General features: G+C 34.9%; 1 protein-coding gene, 1 long non-coding RNA gene and 1 other non-coding gene across 7 annotated transcripts in view; 1 reads left to right on the forward strand and 2 right to left on the reverse strand.

Moving 5' to 3' along the window:
- The window catches only part of SCN9A (sodium voltage-gated channel alpha subunit 9), a 198,401-nt gene that overhangs the window by 22,415 nt on the left and 158,586 nt on the right, over positions 1-17,400 (forward strand). The gene's annotated exons all lie outside the window — the stretch shown is intronic.
- Positions 1-17,400, reverse strand: part of LOC144576646 (uncharacterized) — a 257,148-nt gene that overhangs the window by 14,354 nt on the left and 225,394 nt on the right. For 3 of the 4 annotated variants that reach the window (XR_013518897.1, XR_013518896.1, XR_013518894.1), the window contains one exon: positions 4,819-7,648. The exons of the other annotated variant lie outside the window; for it this stretch is intronic. This is a non-coding gene — a long non-coding RNA (uncharacterized LOC144576646). Of the gene's footprint in view, positions 1-4,818; positions 7,649-17,400 lie in introns of those variants that run through there. 4 annotated transcript variants of the gene reach the window in all.
- Positions 4,321-4,423, reverse strand: LOC118155187 (small nucleolar RNA U13). Its single transcript, XR_004745402.2, has one exon. It is a non-coding gene; the product is annotated as a small nucleolar RNA U13 (small nucleolar RNA).

Here is a 17,400-nt window from a genome sequence, read left to right on the forward strand (position 1 = left end):
CCGCCCACCTCGGCCTCCTAAAGTGCTGGGATTAACAGGCGTGAGCCAGTGTGCCCGGCCGAAAGCTGAAGTTTCAAGGTTGGAGTTTATACCAATTATTTCTTGTTCCATTAGAAAGTCCTTGTAGAGGTTAAGTCTCCTAGGCAATACCTTTTTCCATTGGGGAGTTACAAGCAAATAAAAAATGGTGACTATTTGTGGAAACTCAAGGTCACTAAGCATATTTTCCGTTTTCATGAAAATAAGACATATGGACATTTAAAAAAATAAACAGGTCAATTCATTAATTAGAATAGCAAAAAGAAGTCTGTACATAAAAGTTCGACACCGTTGTCATTAAATTGTTGTGAACTGTTTTTGCCTAAACACTTGCTTTATCTCACAATCCAAGTCTCCTGGTCAAATTTATATTTCTAATAAATTTAATAATTTTAAAATAGGCCGGGTACGGTGGCTCAAGCCTGTAATCCCAGCACTTTGGGAGGCCGAGGCAGGTGGATCACGAGGTCAACAGATCGAGACCATCCTGGTCAACATGGTGAAACCCCGTCTCTACTAATAGTACAAAAAATTAGCTGGGCGTGGTGGCACGTGCCTGTCATCCCAGCTACTCAGGAGGCTGAGGCAGGAGAATTGCCTGAACCCAGGAGGAGGAGGTTGCGGTGAGCCGAGATGGCGCCATTGCACTCCAGCCTGGGTAACAAGAATGAAACTCCGTCTCAAAATGAATAAATAAATAAATTTAAAAAAATAATTAAATAATTTTAATTCCTTTCGGAATATAAATTTGATCAGGGGACTTGGATTGGCCAGGGAACTTGGATTTGAGATAAACAAAGTATTTAGACAAAACATTTCCTTCTGGGATATAAATTTGAGGAAGGATAGAAATTATTTTCTTCCTATTCACTTGTTACTCTGTGATCACTATCAAATTTTGAATATTATCCATAACTCCAAACCAGTTTATATCTGTGAGGTTCTGAAAATTTTGACTCAAAATGGCAGAAAGTAAGAAATACCATCATACACTCAAATCACCCTTAAAAAATAGCCATTCTCTTTATCTTCGAATATATTTTAAACAACAACAACAGAAAGAGAATGCATTTTAAACGCTATCACCGGAGTTTCATCATATTTCCAGATTATGGTCAGGGCTACTAGACACCTTGCCATAATCATAGCCTTTAGTTCCAAGAGAGAGCAGAGAAATAAGAAACACTGGAAGTTATATCTATGAATATGTTAGTTTGCAAAAGGTTTGTTTGTAAACTCATGTTGTTTATACCACAGTACTTTACCATCTCCAGATGAATTTCCACCAAATAAAATGTTCCTTTTGATGCCTAAAACCAGATTACACCCTTCTTTTGCTAATAGAGATCCTTAAAGAATGTTCTTCATCGAAAATCGTATGAGGAGATGTCACCAGTTTTGATAATGCCCACAAATGTACTTTGACATGCATGCTTCTTAACTCACTTATTTTGATACTGAATGAAAGGGCTCTGAGTCCATTTAACAATCCCTGCCCCATCAGGAATATTTTATCTGCAGCTGTTACCGTGCTTGGATTTTGCCTTCTTGAATGAACACTTAGTCTTTTCTGGCTTTAGCATTCAGTTCTTGAGCTTCAACCGCTAATGAAAAATCCTCTGACCCATGCTAGAGCATTTTCATTAAAAATAATAATAATATTCCTTGTATTTTGCTGGCTATTGCCTAGGCCCATTATTTTAAACATTTGTATAATTCTGCTCAGTCCTAGAGGGTCATTATTACTATCAAGTGATTAATCTTTTATGCACTTGCCACATTTATTATTTTCTTACTTTCAATTATTTTATTATTTCTTTGGTTCCATGATATTCCAATGCTTTTGTTATTAAATCTTTCAATATCCCTGGTATGTCTGGTATATTCACATTTTTCAAACCTGGTGGATTTAAGAATTTACATCACCTGAAAAGCAAGGCCCATATCCTGTAGGCACTGAATGAACTGATGAATTCTGTACTGGCAGGGACTAAAATGGCTGTGTGTGACATATATTGCTATCTGTTGGTAGAAAGCAGTGTAGTCTTGGTTTTGCTATAAGCAAACATTTTAGTCTTTAAAATAGCCTGAGTTGAAAGCTCTTTAAGAAGAAAAGTTTTTGTATATGCAGTGCAAAAGCTTTTCTATTACAAAGTAAGCAAATATATTCTCCTTTCTGAAGAACATTAGCTTTAGCTATACAAAATCAACTTTTAAGAAAATTGCTAAAATTGCTAATAATAACGGTTTAATGTATTGTGTACTTAAATTGTACCAGAAAATGTGCTAAGTGATTAAAATGTAGTGTCTCATTTTTTCAATTAAAATGATCTTATAGAATAATTTTTTTCAGCTCTGTTTTGCTATATAAGAACTGAGCTTTAGAGAGGTTAACTACATTCCCCAATCACATAAGCTAGTAAGCAGTAGGGATGGGATTTGAACCCACATCTCTGTCACCCTGGAGTGACAAATTTAACAACTGTGTGATGCTGTCATATTATTTTACTGAAGATCTATATTTTAAATTAAAGCCATAAACATGTTCGACAAACAAGATAAAACTTAGGTAACAAATATGCTCCACATAAGATTTTGGTAAGATTTTGCATTTTTTGGCCAACTCATAGCTTATTTAAAAACTGCAGTCTTTATAGGGAAGATGGATAATAATCTTGCTGTTATTTATTTAGCCTAAGCACTGTGGTAGGCAATTTACTGAAACGATTTCTATTCTACATGATAACCTTGTAAGACGGAGATATTTCTCCCTTTCATTTATGGGAAATTTGCATAATGCTGCAGAGCTAATTATATGGAATAAACAGGAAATTCAAACTGAAGTCTGCCTGGCGCCAAAGTCATTATTATGTACTTTCTCCTAAATCATGCTGATGTTTTGAGGGAAGTGGATACATGTATAATATTGGAAAGACATTTTCTTTCTAATGATTTAAATAAAAGTGTAGAACCTCTTCAGCCATATGTTAGTGACGCCAAAGGTCATCTAAGTCTGTGATAACTTTTGCTCTCAATAAAGGCTTAACAGAGAGATGGGATTTAATATGAACTAAGAAGTATTTTCTGTCTTCCTTCATACATGCTGTATAGATGAGACTTCATGAATTTTTTATTAAAACGTTCAGATATGCCAGTAAATATTGACAGTAATCTTCATGTTTCCCAAAGTAATACACTCCTTAAGATTATAAACTTTAATTCCTTATAAACTTGAGGAATACTATATTTTAAAAGGCTATATGTAAGAATAACTTCTAGCTTAATGTATAACATAAATCATTATTACAGGGTATTATGAAATACCCACATCACAGTATTTTAATAATCATGGAATCTAGATATAAGTGCCTATCAGTTGTCTAAATATAAAATGATCGCATATAGAGCTTAATTTGTTTTGTATACCAGTTGTTCAAATATTATAAAGTGCCATAAAATTGAATGATTTCAGGACATGAAATATTAAACTACTCTTATTGAAGTTATTGAACTGGTTTGCCATCTACCAAATTAAGCATTTCTAATAAATACTAATAATTTTAAGAATTTATTTACATGATTAACATAATGTTACTTATGAAGGATGCAATGGTATGATTTCAACAATCAGGCAAGTATTTAATGAAAAGTATTTGATTTCTTACGTATTGATACACTTAACATTAGAGGTTTTAAAATGAGTAGCCAGTCTGTTTTTCTTATGATATTATACTTGGCATACTTTGTTTTTATAATCTAAAGAAGAGGTATTATAAAAGGAGTAAGAGTACTTGCAGTTGGCAGTTCCTTTTAAGTTAATTTATAAGTATATTGCAATCCCAATGAAAATAAAAATAAACTTGTTCTCATTTTGAATTAGATAATCTGATTCTAATCAGTTAGAAAAATGTATACACATAAAAGAGTAATATCTATTAGCACCAACCCTAATATATAATACTGTTTTATGCAAATAGAGTAATTAAAGTAGTATGACGACCTAAATAGATAGTTCATTGGAAGAAAATATGATATCTAGAAGTAGGCATAGTTATATTTGAGAATTATAAAGGTAGCATCTTAAATAGGTTGGCAAAAATATTATTTGATAGATATCATTGGGACACCTGAGGAGTCATGTGAATAAAAATAAATTCAGATTACTACTTTGCCATCTAACTCAAGATACATTTTAGTCGAATCAAATATTTAAAATAACATATAAACCACAAATCTGCTGGAAGAAAACATGTGAGGGTTTTCTTTTCTTTTTTCTTTTCATGTGAGATGGATAGTATATCAATGTCATTACAGTGTTTGAGGGAGGAATATCTCACACCTGCATGTGAAAACCTAGTCATCACACTTATGAACTACAAAGAATCCAAGCAAGAATTGTTTCAAAATCTTGAAGTAGAAATTCTTTTCTAAGGTAATATAAAACATATTAGCCACTGGAGAAGGGATAGCGAATTCAATTTAATTAAAATGTAGATGTTTTTAAAAGTCAAAACTACCATAAACCAAAAGAAACAAAAACAGCAAACTTATAAAAATATTTGTATTATACACCATAGGAAAGAAAGCTGATTTTATTATTTTGTTAGAAGTTTCTAAATTAATAAAATACTGATAGTCTATGACAAACTTATAAAAACATTTGTATTATACACCACAGGAAAGAAAGTTGATTTTATTATTTTGTTAAAAGTTTCTAAATTAATAAAATACTGATAGTCTATCACAAACTTATAAAAATATTTATATTATACACCATAGGAAAGAAAGCTGATTTTATTATTTTGTTAAAAATTCCTAAATTAATAAAATACCGATAGTCTATCACAAAAGTGGACAAGACTACAAACAGGGCACAGAAAACGAAGCACGAATGGCATCTAAGGATACAAAAAGATCCACAACCTCACTCACAAAAGAAAATGCAAGCTAAAATGGTCAGAATTAAGAAGTTTTTATTCCCCACTTATTAGGATCCCAAAGATGAAAAATATATATATGTATATTGTATTTTGTATTTCATACACACACACACACACATATATATATATATATATATGAAACACTCTGTTGAAGGTATGTGCAAACAATCCCTGACACATTGTTTGGGGGAGAGTATGGATTGGTAGACCTTTATGAAGGTGTTACCAATAACCTCCTTGGTAGCTTCAAAAGGTGTCATCTTTCCCTGTTTGGTATTACAGAGTCAATACAAGAAACAGAAAAAATGAGCGTAAAGCAATGTAAGATTTATTCACTGGCCAAAGTATGGAGAAGTACAATGTGGCTCACAAGTCAACTTCTTGACTAGTGAGGAATGAGGGAATTAAAATATAAAGTTTCTCTAAGGAAGAAGTTTGACATTAAAAGTGAATGTTTATATCCTTTCTAGAAATAGGTGATGAACTTCTTGGAACCAGAGTGCCACCTTCCTTTTTGTCCTTTTATGGCTTCTTCTGGTCACTGTCATGGCAGTTATCAACTATCATGGCTATTGTGGGAGTGTCATTTAGCATGAAAATGAGATTATAATAATGCCTGAGATCTTCTTGAAGTCCTTTAGTCACCTATCTTGGTTATAACCAATCTCAGCTGGTCTGGTTACAAATGGAACATTTTACTTGTTTCTCAAAGATAAGCAGAGTTAGGGCAGGGTAGAAATTCAGCTGTGGCAATGTGGGTATAACACTGGGTAATAAAAGAATTTGGCAATTTTTATTATGGCAAATTAAAAACACATATATGATTATGACTCAGCAATTTTACTCTGAGGTACTTGTCTCACAAATAAAATAGTGTACTGTGAAACTATTCATGAGAGTGTCCTCAGGTGAGGGCTAAATGATGAGAACACATAAACACATAGATAGGAACAAGACGCATAGGGGCCCATTGGAGGGTGGAGGGTGGGAAGAAGGAGAGGATCAGGAAAAATAACTAAAGGGAACTCAGCTTAATACCTTGGTGATGAAATAATCCGTACAACAAAACCCCAGGACACAAGTTTACCTATGTAATAAACCTGCACATGTACCCCTGAACTTAAAATAAAATTCATAAAAACAGAAATGAATGCACAAAAGAGCACATTAAAAAAAAAAACCACTAATCATCAGAAGATAAATTATTGTAGCTTTGGGAAACAGCCTAAATGTTCTACAGTGTGAGAATGGCTAAATAATTTGGGTACAGCTATACAATAGGACTTTATGAAGCTGTTATAAAAAGAAGTGGCTTTATACATACTAATACAGAAAGATTTCCAACTCTGATTTTTAAGTGACAAAGGCAAGGTATGAAACAATGTTTATATAGGGAATTATTTGCATGAAAATATATGAGTAGATATATACATGCTGATGAAACCACATGGATGGATACACAAGGGATTAGTATTGTGGTTGTCCACAGGGCAGGAATTTGGATGGGAATCATGGGACAGTGAGAGAATTACTTTTCATTATACATACTTTTGAGTTTTGTAGCTAAATTTAGTCTTCAAAAATAAATATAAGAATGCTACTTAGGAAAAAAAATGGGAGTCATAAACTTGCAGTTTGGAGCTAACTTTTCAACTTAAAAATTTTCTGTTCTTGGAGTTATTAACTGCTCTGATGCTTAGGATGATAAATAATAGGTCCTCTAAACTATGTCTGGAATCAACTTGAATGAATGATTTTTTTTTGGCAAACCACAATGTGTGTAAAAATGTAGAGTATTAATATAAGGTTTATTTAGAATAGAGTCATTAAAAACACTTCATTATACAAAATTCTAAATACAAAAAATGTTGTACAGCAGCTCTGAAGAGGTGGATGACCCAAACACTGAGAAAAGAGAAGTGGCAGAGGTTGAGCTGAGTAGCTCCATTTGAGGTAAAGAAGCAACCTCAGCCTGCCTCAGACAAGACTCCAGGGACTGTGTGAAAAATCTCATTTCTAGGCCTCTGTTTCCCAGAAATATGTCATGAAAATAAAACTCTGCCCTCTCACTAGGAAAAATATATATATATGCACAAAAGTAAATATTTTTAATGATAAAGTAACAGCATAATTCCTTTAAAGATAATTACATATTTCTATTCATTTTTGAAAACCAAGTTTAGTAAAGACAAACATTAAAAAATGACAAACTGGCAAAAGAAAAAAAGAAATTTTTGTGAAAAGGCATCAATATCCTTAGCACACACCCACACAAAAAAACCCTTAGCAAAGAAAGAAGTAATGAATATTTCAATAGAAAAAAGATCAACATACTAAAGAGATTTACCAGAGAAGAATGAGAAATCTTTCATGAAATTCACATTTTAGATGAAAACTTTTTAAAAATCAAATTCCGCAGTCTCGGCTCACCGCAACCTCCGCCTCCTGGGTTCAGGCAATTCTCCTGCCTCAGCCTCCTGAGTAGCTGGGATTACAGGCACGCGCCACCGTGCCCAGCTAATTTTTTTTTTTGTAATTTTTAGTAGAGACGGGGTTTCACCATGTTGACCAGGATGGTCTCGATCTGTTGACCTCGTGATCCACCCGCCTCGGCCTCCCAAAGTGCTGGGATTACAGGCTTGAGCCACCGCGCCTGGCCTCTGATGACTCTTAAAGAAAAAAAAAAAATCAGTAATTTTCTCTAAATTGGTTAATTTATTTTTCTATGATTTTCAGTGTTTTCTAAATTTTCTCTCAATGAAAAATTGCTGTTGATATTCAACCATATTAGTAACCCCAAATTAGTCATATGTGCGACTTTCTGCCAAGAAACGTATCTTGGATTTAATGGAAATGAACTCTTTTCAGAATAGCCTCTCCCTGTTATTTGCATGCAAGCTTCAAACTGCATTAACTACTTTTAATGGCAAAAATTAAGTTAGGATTAATCAATCATCTAGGATTGTATCTGTGCCTAGGTTTCTAAAACAATTAAATAATTGATCACTTTGTTGGAGGTTCAAACATTCGGTAATTTATCCTTAATCAAATATATGTTTCAAATAAAATATCTACAATTTTAAGTTGCTTAAGTACTGGTGAACATGTCAAAATGGGCCTAATGCATTTTTAAGCTCTGCTGTGACTAATATAATCCCAAGTTAGAGAAATTTAAAGTTTAGTTTGTGTCCACCGTAGTGTCCCCGTTTTCATCAATCTTACCAAGCTTTGAACTTTCCTGTTTATGAGTGGGGAAAAAAGCTACTTTAATTCAACCTCAGCAGATAGTGTTGTTTTTAAATTGTATTTTGATGCCACTAAAATGGGAAACAGGTAGTAATAATAGAATCTTTTTATTTTTTGCACATATTAGTCTCCATGTAAGGATAGAAATTGCTTTGTTTTTGGATGTTTTAATTTTTAAATGAGGAGAAATAGAGCAATTGAGAGTGCCATAAATTAAAGATAGCATATCTGATGTAAAATCAGTGTTAGTTACGCATAATTGTAAATATTTGAAGATGTTCTTGGAATATTAAAAATCAAATAATTTTGTTAAATAATAATTAAATTTGTCTTATAAATCAGTGTGACATCTATGATATTTTAAAGGCAAGATAATCAGAGAGCTTGCTTCTTCAGGTGTTTGGGTCAGAAGTATTTCACCATCTTCATTCAGCAAGCATTTAACAATTTTATATGATGTGCCAGATACCATGCTATACCTTGGTTATAAAAGATGCTGAGACAAATTTCCTGTTTGTGAACCTTGTAATCGAGTTGAAGGAGACGGGGTGATGAAAGAAATGAAGCACTGTAGAAGTAGGATAAAAGTCTTCATTAGGGGACTGCTGGCAGCTCAAAGCAGACTGGAGATACGGGAGAAAGAGAAGCTGATGAAGAGTTGAATTTGTATTTGAAGGAAGGAAGGAGGTGAAGTCAGATCTTTTCATACAAGAAGTATTGAGCCAAATATTACAAAGCAAGTAATCAGGTGATCTGGATAGTTGAAACTGCTAAGACAGAGGGAACATTATGATTATGCAGGGATCATCTGGCTGGCCTTTGAGGAAACGAAATGTAGAATAATGTAGCTGGCATGTAGACTGCAAATATGGGAACAGAAGAGGGTATCAGCATCAGGTTAGGAAAATCTTCTATGCCAGACTAAACACATGACAGGTTATTCTGTACATAGTGATGAGCTGTGGATGATTTTTTTTTTTTTAGTCATGGGAAGATTATTAAATTTCCCATTGCAGAGAAGGGGTCTCTTGTTCATTGAATAAATATTATATAATTTATTCAAACTTCCTTGGTATTATGCAACAAAGTATTTTAAGGCATTTTTTTATAGTACAGATCTTTCTTTCTTTCTTTCTTTTTTTGAGACAGGGATTCACTATTTTTGTGTTTTTGAAGGGATGGGTTTCATCATTTTGGTCAGGCTGGACTTGAACTCCTGACCTCAAGTGGTGTGCCCACTTTGGCCTCCCAAAGTGCTGGGATTACAGACATGAGCCACCATACCCAGCCAGCACAGCTCTTTTTCCTAAAGAAATTTGTGATGCTTTAATAAAAAATAAAACAAAACAAAAACAGATACAATGGAATGATACTGTCCTTGGAAACTTTAAATCTTGGTTGAGAGAAAACAGTTCATTATTTGAACAATTTCTAACACTCCTAAATTGAAAAGCACTAAAATGGCACATCTCACTTGCACAAAAAATGACACCGATTTTCAATTGTTGGTGGCAACAGAATGGAGCAGCACAGAAATCTGGAGATGTGTTCTCAGTTGAGTGCTGAGAGTTCTAAAATAGGCTCTGATTTGGAATTCCTTCTCTTATTTTTCAGTTTGATTAATATGGAAGTCTCGATATCTTACTATGCTGCATGTGGGAAAAGTATCTTGATCTGTATATAGGAATATATCGTACAATGTTACTGTAACTAAGAAAAAAAAGCAACCCATTGGAGACAGCATTTTTAATCAATTCATTAAGAATCTAATGAAGGTGCATATACTAAAAGCAAGATGTATTTTAATTAATGATTGATGTTTTGTGCTTGAAGCTTGCTTTCCTAAATGATATTTCTATACTCCAGTACAGGATGTAAGGTCTTTGCTAATGCATTATTTGGTTTCTTAGTTTCAGTCTTACTGCACTCTGCTTTTATTTGTTGGTTTATTAAAATGATCACCATCATTAATTTACCATGGGGTTTTATATTTTAACTGTTATTTAGATCACAATGGATATGCTTTACTTCTGGTCTTGTAGCAAAGGAATGCATACAACAATAATGTAAAACTTTATTAAATAGAACAATCTTTAAAGGGATATTATCTATAAGTCAGATAAATCCATAAGTCAGTATAGATTTATCTACTATAAATCTTCTGTTGTGCTGTTAAAAATAGGGCAGTGTAAATCTTACTGTCATTCACATTATGATAGGCACATTTGCTAATATACCAACTTAATAGTACTTTTCCCTCCCATTTTACAGGTGTAGGGCTTATTTTCTAGAGCCATCAAGTATTATTTCAACATTGTTCATGTTTCTCAAGTATGCGCTATAGAATGAAGACAATAGGAAAGACTATTGCCTATTGAGAAAGAGAGCTAGATATAGTCTAGCTCTCTTACATTTTTTACTATATCTTATAAGAGTAAACATGTCACACTATACTTGAATTTAATGTTTTTCAAGTATTATTGCATTATGTTGCACATACACATATTTCTAGATGGTATCAGGTATGATGATGATAAGCTTCATGGTAATTATATGTAACTCCAGAATGAGATTTGTTTCCATTCTAATCAAGAAGATAAGGAATTTGGGGAAAAAAATCTGTTCCATCATAATTAAAGTTAATTGTATGGGCACTTGGCTCTAAAGATTTGGATGTAATGAATCTACCCAACCCTCAAGCCTAATGACTTGGATGATCTACTGTATTCTCTTGTCCATAGCAAAGATTGATGGATCCAGCCAGGGAATTCTCCATCAGCTCTGCTTCTCTGAAACCACAAAGTCAGGAAATGTAATCAGAGTACTCAGCTGAATCAGAGCAAGAGCTTTCCTAATGGGTAACTGTGACTTTAGAAATCACATCCATTAGATAAAGTGATTAAATATACATCAGTCTTTTGGCAAGAGAGCCATGAAGATATTGCAGTAGAACATTATGACATGACCCATCTCTTTTGCTTGAAAAAGAAACATGTTTTCACCTTTGACACGTATCCCTAAATTCCTCAGCTCAGTTACAGGAAGCAATGTTTTCATGATAGGTTGTATGCAGTTCATAATTTTTTGTGAATTGTAAAGTAATTGCGTTGTTAATGACTTTATAAGGAAAATGTTTCTGATTTGCTCATCTCCACACCCTGACGTGTGGGGTTTTGTTTTGTATTATTCTTCTTTTTAGGCTTTTCATGCTTCAAGGCTTCAAGTTATTTTGTCAAATTCTTCCCTGGAAGCCTTTGTGTCCCCAAATTAGATTTTTTAAATTAGATATGAATGTCTTAAGTGTCTTCTTAGAAAATTGTGTGTGTGTGTGTGTGTGTTTATACATATATAGCAGGCAAATTACTCTTAGTACTCTGAATAAGCTTTTTTGGTTAAAATAATGTTTTAAAAATATTTAATTATAAAGAAATGCCCCTATCAAAATAGCATTCACTTTATATCTGAAGTTGAAATGATTCCTGTTTCTTACCCTTAGTTTTAACCATATTTTGATTAATAATATACTGCCCTTCACATTTTAATACACATGTAACTAACCCGCTGGGGTAAAACATATACTTAAAACGTTCTTTTCGAGTTTTGAACAACAGCCTTTTACCTTTTCCCCAGTGACCATCAGTGGGCAAGATGATTGACAGAGAATTTGCTTACAAACATGAAATCATTGATGACTAAGTTAAAAGTGACCTCCTAAAATATAGTTCTAATATTAGTATTAAATATTAGAACTAAATATAGTCCTAATATTACAACTATATTTTATGGGCAATATTCTGAGAGCTCAATTCAATGTGTCTAGGATAATAAGGGGCACAGTTGAATACATAATAGGAAATGATTATCGTTTAAGAAATTTCATTAGTGAATTCCTGAAGTATACCCCTAGGAATACTAATTCCTCTTCAGCAAATGAAAACTTCTCATATTCTTAAATTTCTGAATTCCTAAAATCAGCAGAGCTGAAGGGATGGACCAGCAACCCTAAGTTTGTTGTGGTTTGTGTTGCTAATGCACGTATAGGGATGCCTAGTTTCACGAGACCAAGTGGTGGAGACATTATACACAAAGACTAAGTTGTTAAAAGCAGAATGTCCAGACAAGAATGAAAATGAAATTCCTGGAAGGGCATCTCCATAGTTTTTTGATAATCTCTCTCCTTACGTAAAAAGCTTGAATAACCTGTAAATTATCCATGCAGAAATAATAGAATCATAGAATATTTGTAATATAAGGAATTTTATTGACTTCATAGTTGAAAGTAGTCATTTTGTAAATTTTTTTGGTGCCCAGAGATACTTTAATTATGACACAGCAAGCTATAGACAAGTCCACGAACCAAGAGTAGAAAAGTTTTCAAATGAGAAATATTGCAGACCAAGAACGTTAATTTGAAGGGTTTTTTTGAGATGGAGTTTTGTTCTTGTTGCCCAGGCTGGAGTGCAGTGGCATGATCTCTGCCCACTGCAACCTCTGCCTCTTGGGTTCAAACCATTCTCCTGCCTCAGCATCCTGAGTAGCAGGGATTACAGTCATGTGCCACCATGCCCGGCTAATTTTGTATTTTTAGTGGAGACAGGGTTTCTCCATGTTGGTCAGGCTGGTCTCAAACCCCCGACCTCACGTAATCTGCCTGCCTCGGGCTTCCAAAGTTCTGGGATTACAGGTGTGAGCCACCACACCCAACCTGAAGTATTTTTATTTACATGGCAACTCTAGCTCTTATAATGCATTGCCCCTAGTATCTACTTCGGGTTTTTAGAAAAGTTATGACCTAATTTAAAACTTGGTAGCAATATTCTAATTTTCAGAATTGACAATACTTTCATTTTCTCTGACCATTGAAATACTCCTAAATTGCAAAGTGAAGTGGAAGTACACAAATTAGTAAAACATTTGATTTACTACATAAATTAAAATTAATAAAATGAGATTTAGAAAATGATAATAAACAGTGAAAGGAAGAACTCATTACATAACTGTGTGAGTTTTTCTTTTTATTTCATTTTGGACTATTTCTCACCCTTCCTGTTCTCTTCTTTCTAAAGTAAGGAATAGAGAAAGAGTGCATAACAACGGAATAAGTATTTATTGATTACCTACCACGTGCCCCATTGGTTTAAATATGGGAGTAGAAAGATGAATAAAATGCTCATGGGTTGGGGGAAGGTGGTTATGTCAAATCATGATGAGAGTAACTCCTCTGGAGGTTTAAGAAAAGCGATTGTGGGTGAAAAACTCTTGGACTGGCTCCTGAGGGAAGAATAAAATGGAATAGGTGGAACATAGCCATCTATCTAGGATTTTAAATCTTGTGTCCTGGATAGGTGCGTGGGAATGAGTAGCAGGGAATGGGGCTGGGACCACTTAGGACAGGCCCTTGTGGGTTAATTCCATAAGCTGTTGAGGAGCCACTGATGATTTTTAAACAGAAGAGAGTTGTGATCAATTTTTAATTACCACTCTGACAGTAATATGTATTCTGCGGATAAGACAAAAAAGAGAGTGGAAACCTAGAGACTTAGAGACTAGTCTCTAAGAACAGATAAAAGATAGAAAAAGCAAATGGAGAAGGTATGGGGATGACTTAGAAAGTATAATGCGCTTGGTGATTAGATGTTACTCTATTCTGAGTGCCCAGGAAGTAAATGATATTTTTTATATCTAGCACTGGCTACTGACTAGCAGTCATTTAAATGAGCAGGTTAAGTTGAGAGTATATGAAAAATTAGAGTTTGTGGAACTTGAGGGGCATATCTAGGTTGGAAAAATAGCAACTTTTCATATTTTTAAAAAATTTTTATTGCATTTTAGGTTTTGGGGTACATGTGCAGAGCATGCAATACAGTTGCATAGGTACACACATGGCAGTGTGTTTTGTTTGCTTTCTCCCCTTCACCCACATTTGGCATTTCTCCCCAGGCTATCCCTCCCCACCTCCCCCTCCCACTGGCCCTCCCCTTTTCCCCCCAATAGACCCCAGTGTTTAGTACTCCCCTTTCTGTGTCCATGTGTTCTCATTTTTCATCACCCGCCTATGAGTGAGAATATGCGGTGTTTCATTTTCTGTTCTTGTGTCAGTTTGCTGAGAATGATGTTCTCCAGATTCATCCATGTCCCTACAAACGACACGAACTCATCATTTCTGATTGCTGCATAATATTCCATGGTGTATATGTGCCACATTTTCCCAAACCAGTCTATCATCAATGGGCATTTGGGTTGATTTCAGGTCTTTGCTATTGTAAACAGTGCTGCAATGAACATTCGTGTACATGTGTCCTTATAGTAGAACGATTTATAGTCTTTTGGATATATACCCAGTAATGGGATTGCTGGGTCAAATGGAATTTCTATTTCTAAGGCCCTGAGGAATCGCCACACTGTCTTCCACAATGGTTGAACTAATTTACACTCCCACCAACAGTGTAAAAGTGTTCCTTTTTCTCCACATCCTATCCAGCATCTGTTGTCTCCAGATTTTTTAATGATCGCCATTCTAACTGGCGTGAGATGGTATCTCAATGTGGTTTTGATTTGCATCTCTTTGATGACCAGTGACGATGAGCATTTTTTCATATGACCGTTGGCCTCATATATGTCTTCTTTCGTAAAGTGTCTGTTCATATCCTTTGTCCAATTTTGAATGGGCTTGTTTTTTTCCTGTAAATCTGTTTGAGTTCTTTGTAAATTCTGGATATCAGCCCTTTGTCAGATGGGTAAACTGCAAAATTTTTTTCCCATTCTGTTGGTTGCCGATTCACACTAGAGACTGTTTCTTTTGCAGTGCAGAAGCTGTGGAGTTTCATTAGGTCCCATTTGTCTATTTTGGCTTTTGTTGCCAATGCTGTCGGTGTTTTGTTCATGAAGTCCTTGCCTACTCCTATGTCCTGGATAGTTTTGCCTAGATTTCCTTCTAGGGTTTTTATGGTGCCAGGTCTTATGTTTAAGTCTTTAATCCATCTGGAGTTAATTTTGGTGTAAGGTGTCAGGAAGGGGTCCAGTTTCTGCTTTCTGCACATGGCTAGCCAGTTTTCCCAGCACCATTTGTTGAACAGGGAATCCTTTCCCCATTGCTTGTTTTTGTCGGGTTTATCAAAGATTGTATGGTTGTAGCTATGTTGTGTTGCCTCTGATGCCTCTGTTCTGTTCCATTGGTCTATATCTCTGTTTTGGTACCAGTACCATGCTGTTTTGATTACTGTAGCCTTGTAATATAGTTTGAAATTTGGTAGTGTGATGCCCCCCACTGTGTTCTTTTTGCTTAGAATTGACTTGGCTATGTGGGCTCTCTTTTGGTTCCATATGAAGTTCATGGTGTTTTTTTCCAGTTCTGTGAAGAAAGTCAATGGTAGCTTGATGGGTATAGCATTGATTCTGTAAATTACTTTGGGCAGTATAGCCATTTTCATGATATTAATTCTTCCTAACCATGAACATGGAATGTTTCTCCATCTGTTTGTGTCCTCTCTGATTTCGTTGAGCAGTGGTTTGTAGTTTTTCTTGAAGAAGTCCCTTACGTTCCTTGTGAGTTGTATTCCAAGGTATTTTACTCTTTTTGTAGCAATTGTGAATGGCAGTTCGTTCTTGATTTGGCTCTCTTTAAGTCTGTTATTGGTGTATAGGAATGCTTGTGATTTTTGCACATTGATTTTATATCCTGAGACTTTGCTGAAGTTGCTTATCAGTTTCAGGAGTTTTTGGGATGAGGCGATGGGGTCTTCTAGGTATACTATCATGTCGTATGCAAATAGAGACAATTTGGCTTCCACCTTTCCTATTTGAATACCCTTTATTTCTTTTTCTTGCCTGATTGCTGTGGCTAGAACTTCCAGAACTATATTGAATAGGAGTGGTGACAGAGGGCATCCTTGTCTAGTGCCGGATTTCAAAGGGAATGCTTCCAGTTTTTGCCTATTAAGTATGATATTGGCTGTTGGTTTGTCATAAATAGCTTTTATTACTTTGAGATACGTTCCATCGATACCGAGTTTATTGAGGGTTTTTAGCATAAAGGGCTGTTGAATTTTGTCAAATGCCTTCTCTGCGTCAATTGAGATAATCATGTGGTTTTTGTTTTTGGTTCTGTTTATGTGGTGAATTATGTTGATAGACTTGCGTATGTTGAACCAGCCTTGCATCCCCGGGATGAATCCTACTTGATCATGATGAATAAGTTTTTTGATTTGCTGTTGCAATCGGCTTGCCAATATTCTATTGAAGATTTTTGTATCTATGTTCATCATGGATATTGGCCTGAAGTTTTCTCTTCTTGTTGGGTCTCTGCTGGGTTTTGGTATCAGGATGATGTTGGCCTCATAAAATGATTTGGGAAGGATTCCTTCTTTTTGGATTATTTGGAATAGTTTCAGAAGAAATGGTACCAGCTCTTCTTTGTGTGTCTGGTAGAATTCGGCTGTGAACCCATCTGGACCTGGGCTTTTTTTGTGTGGTAGGCTCTTAATTGCTGCCTCGACTTCTGACCTTGTTATTGGTCTATTCATAGTTTCAGCTTCCTCCTGGTTTATGCTTGGGAGGACACAGGAGTCCAGGAATTTATCCATTTCTTCCAGGGTTATTAGTTTATGTGCATAGAGTTGTTTGTAATATTCTCTGATGATGGTTTGAATTTCTGTGGAATCTGTGGTGATTTCCCCTTTATCATTTTTATTGCATCTATTTGGTTGTTCTCTCTTTTCTTTTTAATCAAAGACTTTCTATTTTTGTTGTAGAAAAAAATGTATATGATAATCAACAAACAGTTACACATGTGCAAAGGTGGTATATTAATTTTCACTGGCTTATGAGTTACTTGCTACCAGGCATCCTCTTGCCTCTTCCTCTCTGGAACCACAGATTGTCAGCAGAGAAACTGTAAGAACCCACCATCTTGCAATAGGAAAAAGGTTAAGTCCTTCTGGAATATGCCTATGAAAAGTTGCCAATTTCTTATGTAGTTCCTGGGCTTATCTAGAATTCAAGTATGACTAGATACCATGCATTTTATCTGGCACTCCTATCCATTTTTTTAAAAAAAATTCATCCTCCTTTGCTCTCTTCATGACCTTATTATACAAGTTCTAGATCAGAGTATAACTGACCCCTTAAATTCTGTGGTATAAGCTTTAAATGCCTGTGAAAGATGGGGTTGGGGTTG

The sequence above is a fragment of the Callithrix jacchus genome, chromosome 6 (assembly GCF_049354715.1).
Source record: "Callithrix jacchus isolate 240 chromosome 6, calJac240_pri, whole genome shotgun sequence".
Taxonomy (NCBI): domain Eukaryota; kingdom Metazoa; phylum Chordata; class Mammalia; order Primates; family Cebidae; genus Callithrix; species Callithrix jacchus.